General features: G+C 40.5%; 1 protein-coding gene across 4 annotated transcripts in view; it reads right to left on the bottom strand.

Moving 5' to 3' along the window:
* MACROD2 (mono-ADP ribosylhydrolase 2) overlaps window positions 1-16519 on the bottom strand; it is a 992621-nt gene that overhangs the window by 205896 nt on the left and 770206 nt on the right. The window lies entirely within an intron of this gene.

A 16519-nucleotide genomic window follows, 5' to 3' on the forward strand; every position in this document is an offset into this window, starting at 1 on the left:
TCACGAAGAGTCGGACATGACTAAACGACTAAACAACAACAAACTATTCCATCCCCTTCATGGATCACTGCCTTGTCGTGGCGAAGGGGTCTGAATAACTCTGAAAAGTTATGAGCTATGCCATGCAGGGCCACCCCAAGATGGACAGGTCATAGCTGAGAGTGTAGACTAAATATGATCCACCTGGAGAAGGAACTGGCAAACCATTCCAGTATTTTGCCAAGAAAACTCCATGGACATAAAAAAGGAGAAGCTTTGAGAAGAAAGTGAGTGTTTCCATGGCATGATTTCGTTCATGGGGTCACGGAGAGTCGAACACGACTAAGATGACTAAACAACAACAACAAACTATTCCATAAGCAGAACGACTAGAATGGTATGTCACTTTAAAGAATCACTGAAATTGAGGCTGAATGCCTTTGCACAGTAAATATCAAATCCAAAATGTTGTCGAGAGTGAGCTGGAGCATGGTGGAGCTATAAGAACAGCAACACAGAAATGAGATGGTGGGTGCTCCAAATGTCACAAAAGGGTGCTCTGAGCACAGCAGCAGACAGAACAGTTCTTCCAGGATAATGAAATGTTTCAATGATAATTCTTCATCAACTGGCAATAATATAAAACGAAATCCATTACATTCAAACAAAATACAGAGATTGAAATGACAGGCCTGCCTATAAGTGGCTGAAATCAAAGCACATGGGAGGGAACACTCCCTCAAGCTCCCGTCCCCAACAATCAGCTTCCCCTTCTTTCTCCTCCTCTTGTGTTGGGGCCTGAAAAGTCAAGTCTGATCCTGACCACGTGGGACTCATGACAGTTACAATATTGCCTAAATCGCTATGATTTTGCAACATGCATTGGTTGGTTTTAAGAACTGACGTCCTGGGTTATGACTGTGGGAGTAGGAACAAAACTGCTACGTCCTGATAGGAAAAGCAACCTGGATTTCATATTTGGAAGAGGTGCGAAACCTTTATTTCCATGGATATTTTTGACTTGGAAAATAAATGCAGGGCATGTTCAGCACACTTAAGGGGATATACAAGTTTTGCAACTACATGATTTTTCCAGTCTATTCTGCATCTTTTTACATTTATATGTACCTCAAGAAAAACAATTTTTATAAACTGCCCTTCACAGTACCAAACTCCCAGGGTGGTGTACAATTCATAATAAAAACAAACGCAGAAGAAACTCAATGAAGGAACAGTGCAAAATTGCAAAAGGAGAAACCATAAAATCAGTAAAGGTAGCCTTTCCTAAAGTGCTCCAAATTTTTCCTCACCCTGGAATTCATTCTGTAGTAAGAGGTTAACGCTTTACTCCTCAAACCTTGTAGTAGCTATGTGAACATTAGTGGGTGGTAGCTCAAAACCTGCTTCCACTCCTAGTGAAAAATAAATGTTCCCTTGTCCTCCACATCACATTCTGTTCAGGCATGCAATTGGGTCCTATTGGTGGACTTCCCATACAAAACTGTCTGGCAATTGTGAGAACAGAATGCTGGACTAGATGGGCCTATTGGCCTGATCCAGAAGGGGTTTTCTTAGGTTTGAGTGGCTTTGGGGTTGTGTGAGGGCTTATCGGTTTCCCCCCTAAGAAGCGTAGTTAAACTAATTATGTACCAGAGGATGTATTGATTGTTGTTTAGTTGTTTAGTTGTGTCCAACTCTTCGTGACCCCATGAACCAGAGCACGCCAGGCACTTCTGTCTTCCACTGCCTCCCGCAGTTTGGTCAAACTCATGCTGGTAGCTTCGAGAACACTGTCCAACCATCTCGTCCTTTGTCGCCCCCTTCTCCTTGTGCCCTCCATCTTTCCCAGCATCAGGGTCTTTTCCAGGGAGTCTTCTCTTCTCATGAGGTGGCCAAAGTATTGGAGCCTCAGTTTCACGATCTGTCCTTCCAGTGAGCACTCAGGGCTGATTTCTTTCAGAATGGATAGGTTTGATCTTCTTGCAGTCCATGGGACTCTCAAGAGTCTCCTCCTGCACCATAATTCAAAAGCATCAATTATTCGGCGATCAGCCTTCTTTATGGTCCAGCTCTCACTTCCATACATCACTACCGGGAAAACCATAGCTTTAACTTTACGGACCTTTGTTGGCAAGGTGATGTCTCTGCTTTTTAAGATGCTGTCTAGGTTTGTCATTGCTTTTCTCCCAAGAAGCAGGCGTCTTTTAATTTCGTGACTACTGTCATGATCTGCAGTGATCATGAAGCCCAAGAAAGTAAAATTTCTCACTGCCTCCATTTCTTCCCCTTCTATTTGCCAGGAGGTGATATATTGGTAGTCCCTAATTAAAATCTATGTAAAGAGAGTTTAGATGAACTAATGGGGGATAAGGCTACTCATGATGGTTATGTGCTACCTCCAGACACTGGGAGACCATGCATTGCAGTTGAGCTATCCTCCTGTCACCAGCATTGCTGTAGCATACTAGGATAAGTTTGAGGTAGAGTGGGGGGATGTTGGGACTGAGGAAAGGCACCAGTAGAGACATCTGGCACTCCTGCTGGCATTTCTGCAAAGCCGCAAGCTCATTGCCTCCATGTCCTGCCCCATCCCTATCCAGGTAAACTGCAGAAACACTGGTGTTGGGAGAACATTTCTGCCCCAGGCTGCTCTGAATGCCAACTGCTGAGGAACAACAGTGGGGAAGGGCTATTGCTCGGGGGCTTTCCTTTGGGGCATTTGGTTCCACACTGTGGAAAACAGGAGGCTGGATTAGGCAGGCCTTTGGTCTGATCAGCAGGACTATTTTTGTGTTCTTCATCTATTTTCAGTTCCAGGTTTTAGTCCTGAAGAATGCGAGTGACACTGCAGAGGGCTCTCCTAAGCAGGCGCTTAGCAAATCGCCTTATATCAGGAATTGGGAGAGGCTTCCGGGAGGTACTTGAGTCCCAATTGCCTTCCTTTATTCTTCTCTCCCACTTTTTATTTTTTTAAAAAAGATATTTGTGAGGGAAATGATAAACTTAAGCCTGTTTTTTCCCCCATGCAACTTAAAACACACCCCATTTTAATTCATTTCATAGAATCATAGCATTGAAGAGTTGGAAGAGACCATGGACATCATCTAGTCCAATCCCCTGCAGTGCTTTTCTTCAGAGGGAAAGGCTGGGAGAAAAAGACATCCTTTGCAGGCAGCCCAGTCGTGGTGTTGTTTTTTGACTTGGAATAAGCAACACATTTAATGAGAGAGTTTTGCCTTAAGCCAGGACTTAGCTCCCAAACCATTTCTCAGAGCCAAAGCAGAACCTGTGAACTAGTACCAGTGTGCTTGAGTGAAGTCAGACAGAGCACTTTTCACACTCAGTTACTATAACACCAACTAAACGGACACTGGGTTAGGGAATATGTTACTGCTTTTGTAAGCCAAAGGCAGTATTCCAGCTGAGGATCCACATTGATTGAGGAGGAAATAAAGGTGATGCAGACCATGATGGACTTTTATGTTACTCAACCCTCTCCTAACCTGTAGCAATAGAGAATGTACTTGTGTGCCCTGTAACATTTTAATTACAAAAAATGAACTTTGTGGCATTAGGCACACCTGAAACACGCTTTTGTTTCCCTTTCCCTTTCCCAATTAATATTAAAAATACTTCTTTCCCTGTGTTGTAAAAAGAAAAGAAAAAAGGTCCTCTTGTTTAATGGCAGAGAAGTCTATAAAGTAAGGAAGTGTTTGTTAGCACTCAAACACTTGAAACGTGTTAAGTGGTTGGAAAGTGGTGCAACTTGAGCTCCGGGTGAAAGTGCGTGAAGATAGTGAGTGTCTGACAAATGGAATTTAGACATACAAGTTTAACAAGGGTACACTAATGCAGTTCAATGTCAAAACAGAAAGGAGATATGTCACTCCAATAAAGGCAGGCTTTATTTTAAAGCACACTTCAGATCGTCTCTTGTTCAAAAAAGTGTATATTTGATTGCTCATTAGTGGAATTACTTTCTTTCCAAGTATATATATATAAATATATATATGCATGTTACCTCATTCCCCAAAATTCTTCCAGTGGGTTATTTAAAAGAGCCATGTGTGTGCCACTTTAATATTTATATATTTCAGCCTTCCCAAACCCAACACAATTTTTTTGTTTTTGTTTATAACCTCCATCAGCCCCAACCAGCAAGACTGATGAGATTTGTAGTCCAAATTATCTGGAGGATTCCAGTACCATTCATGCATATTGTGCTTGACAAAAGAAAATGAAACCAAGACCCCCTGACCCAGGCAGCTTACTTTTAAAGCAAACTGTACACATATGTCGGACTCCACTGCTGAAGTTGAAAAGGTAAAGCCACTATTAAGATTCCAATCATATTAAAATGATAAAGGCTTGACATTTACTGAAATGTAAAGAGAACCCCTTCCCTGCAAAGAGAATGTCAAGTCATGCATTTCAGTGCACCTTACAGCATACTTCTAATATTTCCCCTCTGAAGTCTGTGGACTCTGAATAGGTTGGCACATAACACAAGATAATACCAAACCACACAGACACACACAGTGAGTTCCAGTTCACAGAGTTGCATTTATGATGCATAATCTTTGCACCCTTTGGCTCCCCCTCTGACCATAACTAGATTTGGTCCCTTTTTTGCCTGCTTGGTTCTACAGAATGGGACGCAAGTGACGCTGTGGTCTAAACCACTCAGTGGTCTAAACCATTGAGCCTCTTGGGCTTGCCGATCAGAAGGTCGGCAGTTCAAATCCTGTGATGGGGTGAGCTCCAATTGCTCTGTCCCAGCTCCTGCCAACCTGGCAGTTCGAAAGCACACCAGTGCAAGTAGATAAATAGGTACTACTGCAGCGGGAAGATAAATGGTGTTTCTGTGCGCTCTGGTTTCCGTCACAGTGTCCGGTTGTGCCAGAAGTGGTTTAGCCATGTTGGCTACATGACCCAGAAAGCTGTCTGTGGACAAACACCAGCTCCCCTGGCCTGAAAGCTAGATGAGCGCCGCAACCCCATAGTTGTAATAATAATAATAATTTATTATTTGTACCCCGCCCATCTGGCTGGGTTTCCCCAGCCACTCTGGGCGGCTTCCACAGAGACCAAAAATATACTAAAATGTCACACATTAAAAACTTCCCTGAAAGGCAACCCCATAGTTGCCTTTGACTGGACTTAACCATCCAGGGGTCCTTTACATACCTTTAGCCTACTTTTCTACAAAATGCCACAAACTGTGATGGTGGTGTATTCATGATTTGTATCACCCTTCCTTCAAGTAACAAGGAGAGGGTACAGCTTTCTGTTTTTACAATAACCCTGTGAAATACATCCAAGTAACTCAAAGACTGGCTGCTCTTGCTTGTACAGTAATGCTAAACTGATGTCTAGTGCTATGTTGACAAGTTGAAGTGAAGCGTCAGGCTTGCCCACTCCCTTGGAAGAATCCTGCTAACAGTGTGAGTTGAAACTAGATCTCATAAATTTATACGTTATGCTAGGCACCCTGAGTAAGATGGCACTTCATACTGGTCATAGTAGCCTTTGATTTGATTTTGATTTTTTTAAAAAGAAAAAAGACATTCAACTCATGTCTTTTGATCTTGAATTGTGTTGGTCTTATCTGAAATGCTTTCTGCTTTGGGATCAAAATAGTATAGGTGTCATATCCACTGGGTTCCACAACATGGATTAGTCACATTCCACCAATTCCTATCGGGCTCTGAATTCAACAATAGCTGCAGCACAGAGGTTCTTTCCCTGCTTACTACAATAACACACTAATTGCTCAGAGTAAGGACAAACCACACATGTAGTTCTGGGGCATGTGCAGAATTCTAGCTCAGCTGAGCTTATTGGTAACAAAGCATTATTAATGGCTACAAATGTACGGCCTCCCAGTCATCCTGTTTTAACTAGAAATAGCCCAGCTTTCTACTTACAGTTCCAGATATGTCATTTTCTCTAGGAAATTCTGTTTCCCTCCCACCTTTGTCTATCCAGGGCTGCTCAGTAAGGAATCTAGAACATTGGCACCACTTCCCCGAGAGCAGTTTCTGAGTCAATAAAACTACCCTATGCTAGGAATATGGACTCTGAATGTTGCGAGGTTTGTGAGGTTGGTTGACTATGTTCTTTGCAGTATATGGAAGACAAAGGGCCTCTCCTTCTATGAAATGTGATCTCACTGTTGCCAGTAGGTGAGATCTTCTTGGGGTTTAATGGCACAGCAAGACCAAAGAAACTGCCCTTGCTTGAGGCATTTAATAAACTGGATTTGGTTGAGTGGGCTGCAGAACAAGGCAAGGATAAAGACCAGAGGCTTCCTTTTAGGCAGACTTAACTGTCTAAAACCTATTTAATTGAATGGGAGGGTAAGCTGTAAAGGGCCAGATTCTGGGAATGGTCAAAAACCCTATGGCTTTGACCAAAAGCAATAATTATGATCCTTGAAGATCTTAGCAGTTTGTATCAGAAAAAGGAAAGGAAATTTTGTTTGGTGCTCAATGGCTGTGGCTAGGCTTTCTTTTCATTGAAAAGTACTCAAATGGTCTTCCTTTAAGTTAATGGCTGTCACTCTCTTCCACCACCTGACAAATGTTTCCCTCTGTACTTAGAAGACAAAAGTTTGGAGCTTTATGTGGCAAAAGCTGTAGCATTCACGTTTAAAAGTACACCTACAATATCAAAGAGGTAACAAAATAAATGTAAGAAGGGACAGGATTCCAGTTTCCTCTTCCCCCACATCCCTGCCCCTAGTTTCTCTGCCTTTTAAGATGAAGGTAACCAAGTAGTAAGTAAACTTTTAATGGTGGTTCTTAATGCACTTTCAGCTTTTCTGAGAGACCATAAAGCATTTCTTCACTATTCTTCTTCTTCTTCTTCTTTTTACTTATTTCTTTTGATCTGGGCAAACAGCGCCTATGAGCTCATACTTCATGCTTTCTAGTTAGTTTGCTCAGCAACCAAACAACATGGCCATTTTTTTTACCATCTCAAATACTCTAATGATCAACTCTTGTTTCTTACATAAAAAGCATTTAGAAAGTCCTTTCAAATGTTCAAAGTGTTTCACATACATCATTTTGTTGAAACCCAAACTACAAAGTTGTCAGCTAGTTCGCTACCATGACCCCCTACATTGCAGATATGGACTGATTCAGCCCCTACTCTAAAAATGTCCTTGAATACACTCTTTTACTTGGCCCCTGATAAATGAACAGCTCACATTTGCTCCTATGAAGAAAAGTATATACCACCATGGGGAGCAATGAGGCTGGGGAAAACCCTTCCACCTGTTTTGACATTTGTATCCACTAAGGTAGACTCAGGAGTCCTTGCAGTACTTGGGCATAAACACTGTGTGTGTGTGCATGCGCATTATGTCAATCCATTGTCATAACAAACATTTCACAGTTATATAATAAAAAGGTTAATGGGTTATATAATAAACACAATGCAAAGGAAAAGCTAGATCTACAGCTAACACATCTACAACTTACATAGTTCAAGCATGCTCCTGTATTTACTGCCAAGGTTTTTCAGTGTAAGAGAAACTTCATTTCTAGTTTGTCTTACAGTTTTGATCCACAGCCGTTTGCATATGCTGCCGAAGACTTATTCCTTATCTTGCCCCTGGGAGTTGCTGTTGAATTACTGACCTACTGTTGAGGTGTTTTTGCCAGAAGGAAAGGCTTAGCAGTCTATGGATCATGATTTAAATATCTAGGATACCTTAAGCTGAGGACCCAGAAGACTCTCTCCTGCTTTCTATCTAAGAAAAATTTACTGAATATCCATTCCATACAGATTTTTGTAGTCTGTTTTTTAAAGGAGCTTCCCAATATTGAGAAATTTAAAATGGTGCAACAGAAAAAAGGGCAGGAATACTGATATTATTCTAACACAGAGTGTTCAGTTCTAGCACAGATCAGTAAACACAAAGGTTTTAAGTATCTACTGTTCTAAACACTAATAATTATACATTATAGCTCTGCCAGTTAATATTAATCATTAATAGTGTAGAAAATAACACTGCTTTCTGGGTAATTAGTGCATATCTATTAAAATAAATTAAGTCTCTTTTAGAAATATACTTGTTCGCTCCATATTAATTCAGTTACCGCATATATTTCCCTTCATTATATCTGGCAAATTGTTAACTCTGCTATGTCAACAAAATCAATAATTATATAGCTTTATAATAATTGCTGTCAATAACTCACGTTCTTCCCACTTAAACCCACTACATCAAAGCTTCACTAGCACAGAAACAATTGCATTCCGAGCAATATGCCTTCAAGTGGAAATTCACCAAGTACAAATTTGATGTCACACAAGGTTATGAAGGATGAGGTCATTTCAAAACATAGTAACTCTAAAACATTTGCCCATGAGATGACAAAAATAATAGAGAAAAATGTTGAGAGCATTTTCCAGAGCCTGAATCAGAATGGCATCACCCCTAGACAGCACATCAACACTTCCCCTTTCCCAACACCCCACAGTGCATACATACATCAACCCACTGTCCTGGGGCCCCATGCTTTCAATACAGCTGCATTAGAGGGCTAAGTAAATACTATTTTAATCCATTTGGGCAGTTTCCTATGTGCTGCAGGGGCAGGTCGTTCTGTTTTACTGAAGCTTAATGAGGTTGCACCATGGTGGCTTCTTGCAAGATATCACAAGATCTTGCAGAACTCTCACAAGATCTCATGAGAGTTCTGTGAGATCTTGCCAGAAGCCACCTCTGCTTCCGTCTAGACATATCTGGGTTACAAGCCGGACCTTAATTTCTCAGATATGGGGAGTAGTCATTGCTTCTTTATTCCAGAATCTTAAGTGTGTAACCCGATGCCTTTAGCATCTGCGAATAATACAGTCAGTCTTCGGTCTCCATCTTGGAACTGAGCTACTACAAGCTGACGACATGGTGATGACATCTAGCTAAATTTTTGCACTTTTTGGTGTGTGTTTTAACTCCACCGCCCCCTCTGCACTGTGTTGTGATGAAAAGCTCTGGAGAACTCAAACTTCACCACAGTTTTGTCACATTTTGGTTGGACCTAACCAAAGTATTGCCCAACTGCGGGTTTTGGAGTAAAAATTAGATGCTATTCGTAAAAGTATGATAAACAATGAGGCAAGTGTGATCCAGTTCTGGGTCTGGGTTTGACTTTTTAAGCAATGAATATAAAGCTTCGATTTAAAATCCGGTTACACAAGCTACTATAACAAATGTGCTTTTAAAAAACCTTTCTATCAACCCAGTCCAATGCCTTAAACTAAGAGAAACAATATGGACTTTAATAGTTTCCAAACAATGCTTTGGTGAGTCTCCAGGGATGAGATAGCCACTGAGAAGTCAATTTCTCAGTATACACTAGCTTTCCTTAATGTGATATATGGGTAGTGCTGTTAGGAGCATGCTGTCATTGGATTTTCAGAGTGTACAAAGGGATATAGCTCTTAGCAGACACTGAAGCTCTTAGATATGCTGAGTTGCTGAATATAAATTAATTAACTACCAGCAAATTCAGTTTTGCGATGTTATGGGGCCCTTTGCCCCACCAGCTTGATAATTTAAAAACAAAAACACAACATTAATGCAGGCAAATGTTTCTTGGGCAGTCATAAGGAGCCTATAAAGAACATCTGAATACAAAATGCAGCAGCGAGACCAGGCAGCTCCTGTTCCTCTACTCTGAGTGCAGCATACTGCAGTCTGAAGTTATGCAGCACTCTAAGAACACTCTCTTGGTTAATAGCTTTGGTTTCCGCAAAGAAAAGGTACTTCTGCCTGAGCCAAGTTTCACAATAAGTCCAACTACTGCTGAACCCAAGGAAAGTGTTCTATATTACAGCAACTGATCCATGAGATAATGGCATTTCAGGTTCTAAGAACAGTCTCAGCACTGTCGAGCATGGGAAAAGCTAAAGGTTTAAAATGCAATGGAGAAGGAATAGACCATAATCATATTAAGGGGCGGGAAGGTATGAGTGAAGCACAGTCACCTTTGCAGAACACTGTATTATCTTCTGACACTTAACCTCACCGTCATATACCAGAAGAAGCATTTTTTCCTATGCACATTTTTGCTCATAGATATTTAATCTCCTATTCTATCTTCCTTCCATCAGTTTAGAGAAGAAGAAAAAATTACTCACAAAAGGTTAGAGTGACTGTGGAGGAAAGTTGGGTTTTTTATATCACAAAAGGCACCATCCCTTGACCTATATTCTCATGAAGCTGTGGTAGCCAGGAATGAGAGAGATTAAACACCTTCCCACCAAGAGCTGTGGAATAATGCAGACTAGACCAAATTAGCTTTTCTTGCAAAGGTATATCAAAAAACAAAAAGAAATGAAAACACCAACATATTATGTACATTTGCAATCGGAATCATTCAACTGCCATTGCAAATCAGGTTTGTTATAAAAATTTACAGACTTTCAGCTGTTTGAAACGAGAAAATCAAACAAAAGCAATTGAAATTACTCAACACAACGGATACTTCAAGTGTTTTGAAGAATTTCAATTGCAACTGTTATATCATACACATTTCAGAAGTTCTAGAACAGGGATGGGGATCCTGCGGCCTGTCATATGTTCCCATCCACCCCAGTATGGCCAATGATCAGGAAAGGTGGGAGCTGTAAGTCCATCAACGTCTGGAGAGTTGTAGTTTCACTGTCTCTATTAAAAAATGAGGCAGGTCTCCTCTGTCCTGTATGTAACTTGGGAAGTGGGGGCTCCTATGCATATTCCAACTTGTGGAGGGCAAGTGGAAATACTAGCAAACTTCTGTAATACTAGGCCTGATATGATGGTAATAAGAGGAAATGAACTTTTGAAGATGGAAGTTTGGCCTGAATTGGAAAGTGAAAGATGGAGAGATCTTCTTATGTGGAGATCAGATGACCCTAGGATTACAAATTTGATTCAGGTGGAAGTTGGAGCTTTAGGGACATTTGGATTTGAAAGGAGAATGAAACAAGATTTGGAATACCTCATAGGCCTTATTTTCAAGTACGGAGGATTGGCTGGAAGGAAGGAGGATGCTGTTGGGTTGGAGCTTCCCTGAGATTTGGCTTTCAATACTAAGGACTATCAAAAAGACTGGCAGAGGGGACATGAGAGAGACTTGAGAGCCTCTGATGTAAGATCTCCGGGCTGATGGCTTCTTGAGATTGACGGACTTATGTTGGGGACTGAATCCGGGAAGGGGGTATGGGTGGAATGGAAATTGGGAACTCAAAGGGTATATAATATAAACTTGCTTTTTTGTTTTGTTTAAGAGTTGGGAAATTCGTGGAAGGGAATTTTTTTTTTCTTCGACCTTAGAGAAACGTCTTAAGAATAAGTAATGATATATAGGTTTGGATGAGAGTTAAGATTAGATAAAGTAAAAGTGGGTTTTTTTTAAATAAATTAAATTATTTAAATGAAAATAAGGTTGGAAGGATTTGCAGAAATGACGAGTTGAACTGGAATACAAAGGTGGGAGGTGGGAGGAAATCAAGGAAATAAGTAAAGGAAGAAAGTTATGCAAAGGTTTAATCTGGTCTTTTTTCTTTTTTTCAAGTGAGGGTATTTTTCTTTTTAGTTGTTGGTGTATTTTTTTGTATTGTGTATTTTTCCTTTTTTCCCCCTTTCATTTTGTAACTTTTAAACTTTTAATAAATATTATTTTAAAAAAAATACTAGCAGACTTGTGGAAATACTAGCAGACTTGTGCAAGTTACGCACAAAAGGAGCATAAACGCAGACTCCAGTTGCAGGAAGACAAAGCTGGAATGTGTAAAGCAGCTCTTGGCCTTTACGTTAGCCTTTCTTGAGTTCCTGTGCATTTAGTGTACTCGTTTCACTCCCAACTGTAAACTACACCAGTTGCGGACTTTGGGCTCTCAAATTTTAGCTGCCCTGTGCAACGCTAAAATTTGGCACCCCTTACACCTCTCATGGGACGCGGGTGGCACTGTGGGTTAAACCACAGAGCCTAGGACTTGCCAATCAGAAGGTCGATGGTTCAAATCCCTGCGACGGGGTGAGCTCCCGTTGCTCAGTCCCTGCTCCTGCCAACCTAGCAGTTCGAAAGCACGTCAAAGTACAAGTAGATAAATAGGTACCGCTCCGGTGGGAAGGTAAACGGCATTTCCGTGAGTTGCTCTGGTTCGCCAGAAGCGGCTTAGTCATGCTGGCCACATGATCCGGAAACTGTACGCCGGCTCCCTTGGCCAATAAAGCGAGATGAGCGCCGCAACCCCAGAGTTGGTCACGACTGGACCAAATGGTCAGGGGTCCCTTTACCTTTACCTTTACACCTCTCCTGCTTCAATCTACCGCATTGTTGTAGTGCAATGTCCAGTGTGCTTGCACCAATTGCGCCACCCTAAAACTGCCTGACTACACATTAAGAAATAAGAATAGCCACTGAAACAAATAGTAATAGCACAATTACTGATAACTTTATCCCAATTTGCGTTAGATCTGAAATTTTCTTTACATACGTCATTGTTTTCAATTGTTTCAATTGTTGATGTGTTTACTGTGAAACTGCGTTAGAAATGTTTTAGGAGAAGCAATCCATATATGGAATTAATTAAGTAACAAAAGATTTTATATCTACTGCTTTTTTGTATTTTTACTGTTGCTACAATAATTGCTTTTGTTTCTGATGTTTTTGATCTGCTTTATATTTGCTTTATGGTTCTATTTGGTAGGCTATCTTAAAAATCTAGATTAATAAAATTATGTTTTAAAAAAGTAACAAAAGTAGTAAAATTAATATACAAGAATGACAATTAAACTGAAGGAATTGCATACAATGTACAGCATTTGTATGCAATGCGTCGTATACCAGTTCTATTTCTTTCTTTTTTTTAAAAAAAGAACCTGATTGGTGATCTGCACTTCTTTTCCACATGCCTAGAAGCAGAAAAGCCCACAAAATGTCAGATCAGCGTTATACCGACAGGAGATACCCAATACATGTACTCTTATCAAAGAATTTGGCAGAAGTGTCACATCACATTGCTTACATTACATTGCTTACACTGTTTATTTTGGGTCATGGGTCCCTCATTTTACAAGAAACACAACATTTATTTTTGACAAGATAATCATTATTTAGTAAAATGGTAAGTGTTCACTTCCAAGCAGCTCTAGCAGAAATAAACTGGTGTCTCAGAAAAAGTGTCAGCAGCAGCAGTGAAATGATGATAAAGTAGGGCTGCCATAAATTCACTTCACTTCATACCCAATGGAATGGATAGTTATTTTACTCACAGAGGTTCAATAATTTTTAATATTGTAGTGTACTATCATTCTCTATTTAAAATGATTCTGGTAAAACTGAAAAATTATATCACTCAAGTGGCAGGTCTCAATCATAAAAAAGGGTAATTCAGAATTCACAGAAGTAATGAACAAAGAGAATGAATACTTATTATTTATATGCCAAATCCCTAGATGTATAAAGACAAGAACTTGAAAGATAGACTGGTGGGAATCCAGAGCACAGAATAACACCAGTTATTGCACATACTAGCCAAATAAAAGACTAATAGAGAATGAGCTTGCCAAATTAATAAAGGCAGAGCAGTAGACTGGTGAATTGCTAATGATATCCACATTTACATGCTGAATTATTTGTGACCCAATGTCATAGGGTCATTTGAGAGTTCACTCTACTAGGGCTGAGATGAATTATCAACTATGAAATGTCCAAAGGAGAAAAGATAGACTTGGGAGTTGGGCGGGAAAATGGCTCCCAACATACCCTTTATGTTCACCCTCCCACCCACCTCCACTATGATTGTGGGTCTCCCATTTCTGCTCTTCCTCAGATCCAAAGTTTGGGGGAATCACATAGTGGTGTGATGTTATCTTGCATGCTTATGTAGCCAGATTAGCTACACAGTATTTTAAAGACCCCTCTTTTCCTGGCCCTTTAGTTGTGGGCAAGGAAACCACTGCAGCACTAGAACACATCCCCTAAGCAATATGGAGGATCATTTCCATTCTGCATATGCCAGAAGAGCACATCAACCTAGGTAAGACAGATGCTGTCTAGGCAACACAGACATGCAGTCTCCTTTTCTTATATAATGGACAAATATTTTTTACCACTTCATGAGCTCCCTTGAAGCATTGCCAAAAGGATGTCAGCTTTCAAAGCTCATAACCTGGGCTGCAGTCAGGTGGGCCATTTTGGCTGAGTCCTTTTTTCAGTCCAACTATACACTGTCAATTCCCTTTTCTATGCAGATACATCAGAGGCATACGTATAATTTACTTCAGAGGGATATTCTTCCTACAGTTTTTTTTTAAAATGAAAAAGCTGTGTACGTTGCTCCTTGTTGGAAACTTTGATACCCTAGATGGACAAAGTAAACAATGCCTCTCTTGCCTTGAACCATATGTGAGCAAAGCCAGTTTTCTGGAAGAAGTATGGCCAAAAAAAAAAAAAAAAAGCAACAGTGATATCCAAAAGGAGAAATGACCTCCTTATACAAAGTTTTACTCATTAAAAGCCATTAGACCATCAATCGACATGAAAATGGGCATTTCTAATTTTCTAGAATAAGCTTCAGAATATAAAATGGAAATATTGTTGCAGAATCAGCCCATAAGTAATGATTCAAATAACCATTTGGGGCCTTCGGTCAATCCAGTATCTCCTTTATATGTTTGTCATCTTGTACATAATGTGTCCATCTAATACTGAGATACCAAAATTTTGTGTTTCAATTTTTAATACCACCTCCATCCCACCCCCATTTTTAAGTGGGGCGGGGAATGAAAATATAAAACACGGTACAATTTAATCTGATCCAGAGACCTTTGTGTCGAAACCTTCAGCTCACTCCTTTTCAATAAAGGAAGACATCTAATGAAAAGCTTCAGTTTGCTTTTCACACACAGGAAGACCTTTTTTTTTTTTTTTTTTGGTCACTGTTAGCAGGGAACAGGGATGCTTCATGAGCCAATTTATTTTGCAGTACGGCAGATCTGAAATCTAACTCTTCTTGGCAGTCTACAATGTCCAGCTTCCTTCACTGTTCAGGTGGCAGACTGATTCTGTGTTTGTCTGCAGTCCTTCTTCTCATGGTAACTCTTATATTAATGAGGACTTGCTTTACAACTGCACCAGAACAATCTTCAAGATCTCACTACATCATAGATTAATTAGCATCAGGAGGGCAAAGCTATCTAGCTAATCCAAGCCTTGAGCAGTTACTGCCCTGCAACTACGGTTAGCGTCAAAACCCATAACCTGTCCATAAAAAACCAAGTTCACAAATATTTAAATGGAGAGGAATTGTGTCTGCCAGCCAAACTACTAACACATGTTGATTCCACATACATGAACAGCATTTTTTCCCCATTCCTGTTTTTCCTGTATGTACATCCTATAAAGGTAAAGGACCCCTGATCATTAGGTCCAGTCGTGACCAACTCTGGGGCTGCGGCGCTCATCTTGCTTTATTGGCCGAGGGAGCCGGCATACAGCTTGCGGGTCATGTGGCCAGCATGACTAAGCCGCTTCTGGCGAACCAGAGCAGTGCACGGAAACACCGTTTACCTTCCCGCCGGAGCGGTACCTATTTATCTACTTGCACTTTGACGTGCTTTCGAACTGCTAGGTTGGCAGGAGCAGGGACTGAGGAATGGGAGCTCACCCCGTCGTGGGGATTCGAACCGCCGACCTTCTGATCGGCAAGTCCTAGGCTCTGTGGTTTAACCCACAGCACCACCCGCTTCCCTATGTACATCCTACAGAATCATTATTTTTACTGTCTTACCATGTCATAGCAATAACAGGTACAGCCATTATGTAACATTTGTAATTTTTGATAACATATTTCTTTACTGATGCAGAATATGGTTCCAGCAACTCTAGCAATGATAAAATATCAGTACACATCTGATTGGAGTCAACAGACCAACAGTATCTCAGCTCTTGATTGGTAAAGGTCTGTTTTGTTGGAACTTGCATTCTTACAACCGCATTATCCAAGGAACAAATACCAAAGAGATCAATGAAAACCACTGTTTACTCAAATAGGATCTTAAAGTTCCTGATTATAGAAAACGCAATGATTGCTTTTTCCACAGGGTAAAGGAGCTCCTTTAAGTCAAGAGTTGAACAGACCTAGCAATTTTTCCAAATTAAAATGTCACCCTCATCTGATGTGTGCAAATTAAAGACACATGGGGGCAAACAAGAGCTATGTCTATGCACTGGGAGCTGATTAGTTGTCTCTTCTGCTTTGACTGAAAGCTATGTCATGCCAGCAATGCATCTCATTGGCCAAAGTGCCAGCTGTGACACACATGACAATGCTGCAGCATTGATGGGATTGCTGTTTTAATAACACAGCCAGCCAAGCCCAGTTTAGGAATGTGATATTGGCAATTCTGACATATCCAAGCAGGGAAGCTGGTGAGTCATTTAGTACCCTATACATCCACCTACATGTTTTTTAAGTCAAATATTAATATACTAAATCAATTTTCCAAATGTTCCACATATATTGATAGCTCAAT

Source organism: Podarcis cretensis (genome assembly GCF_951804945.1).
Source record: "Podarcis cretensis genome assembly, chromosome: 3".
NCBI lineage: Eukaryota > Metazoa > Chordata > Lepidosauria > Squamata > Lacertidae > Podarcis > Podarcis cretensis.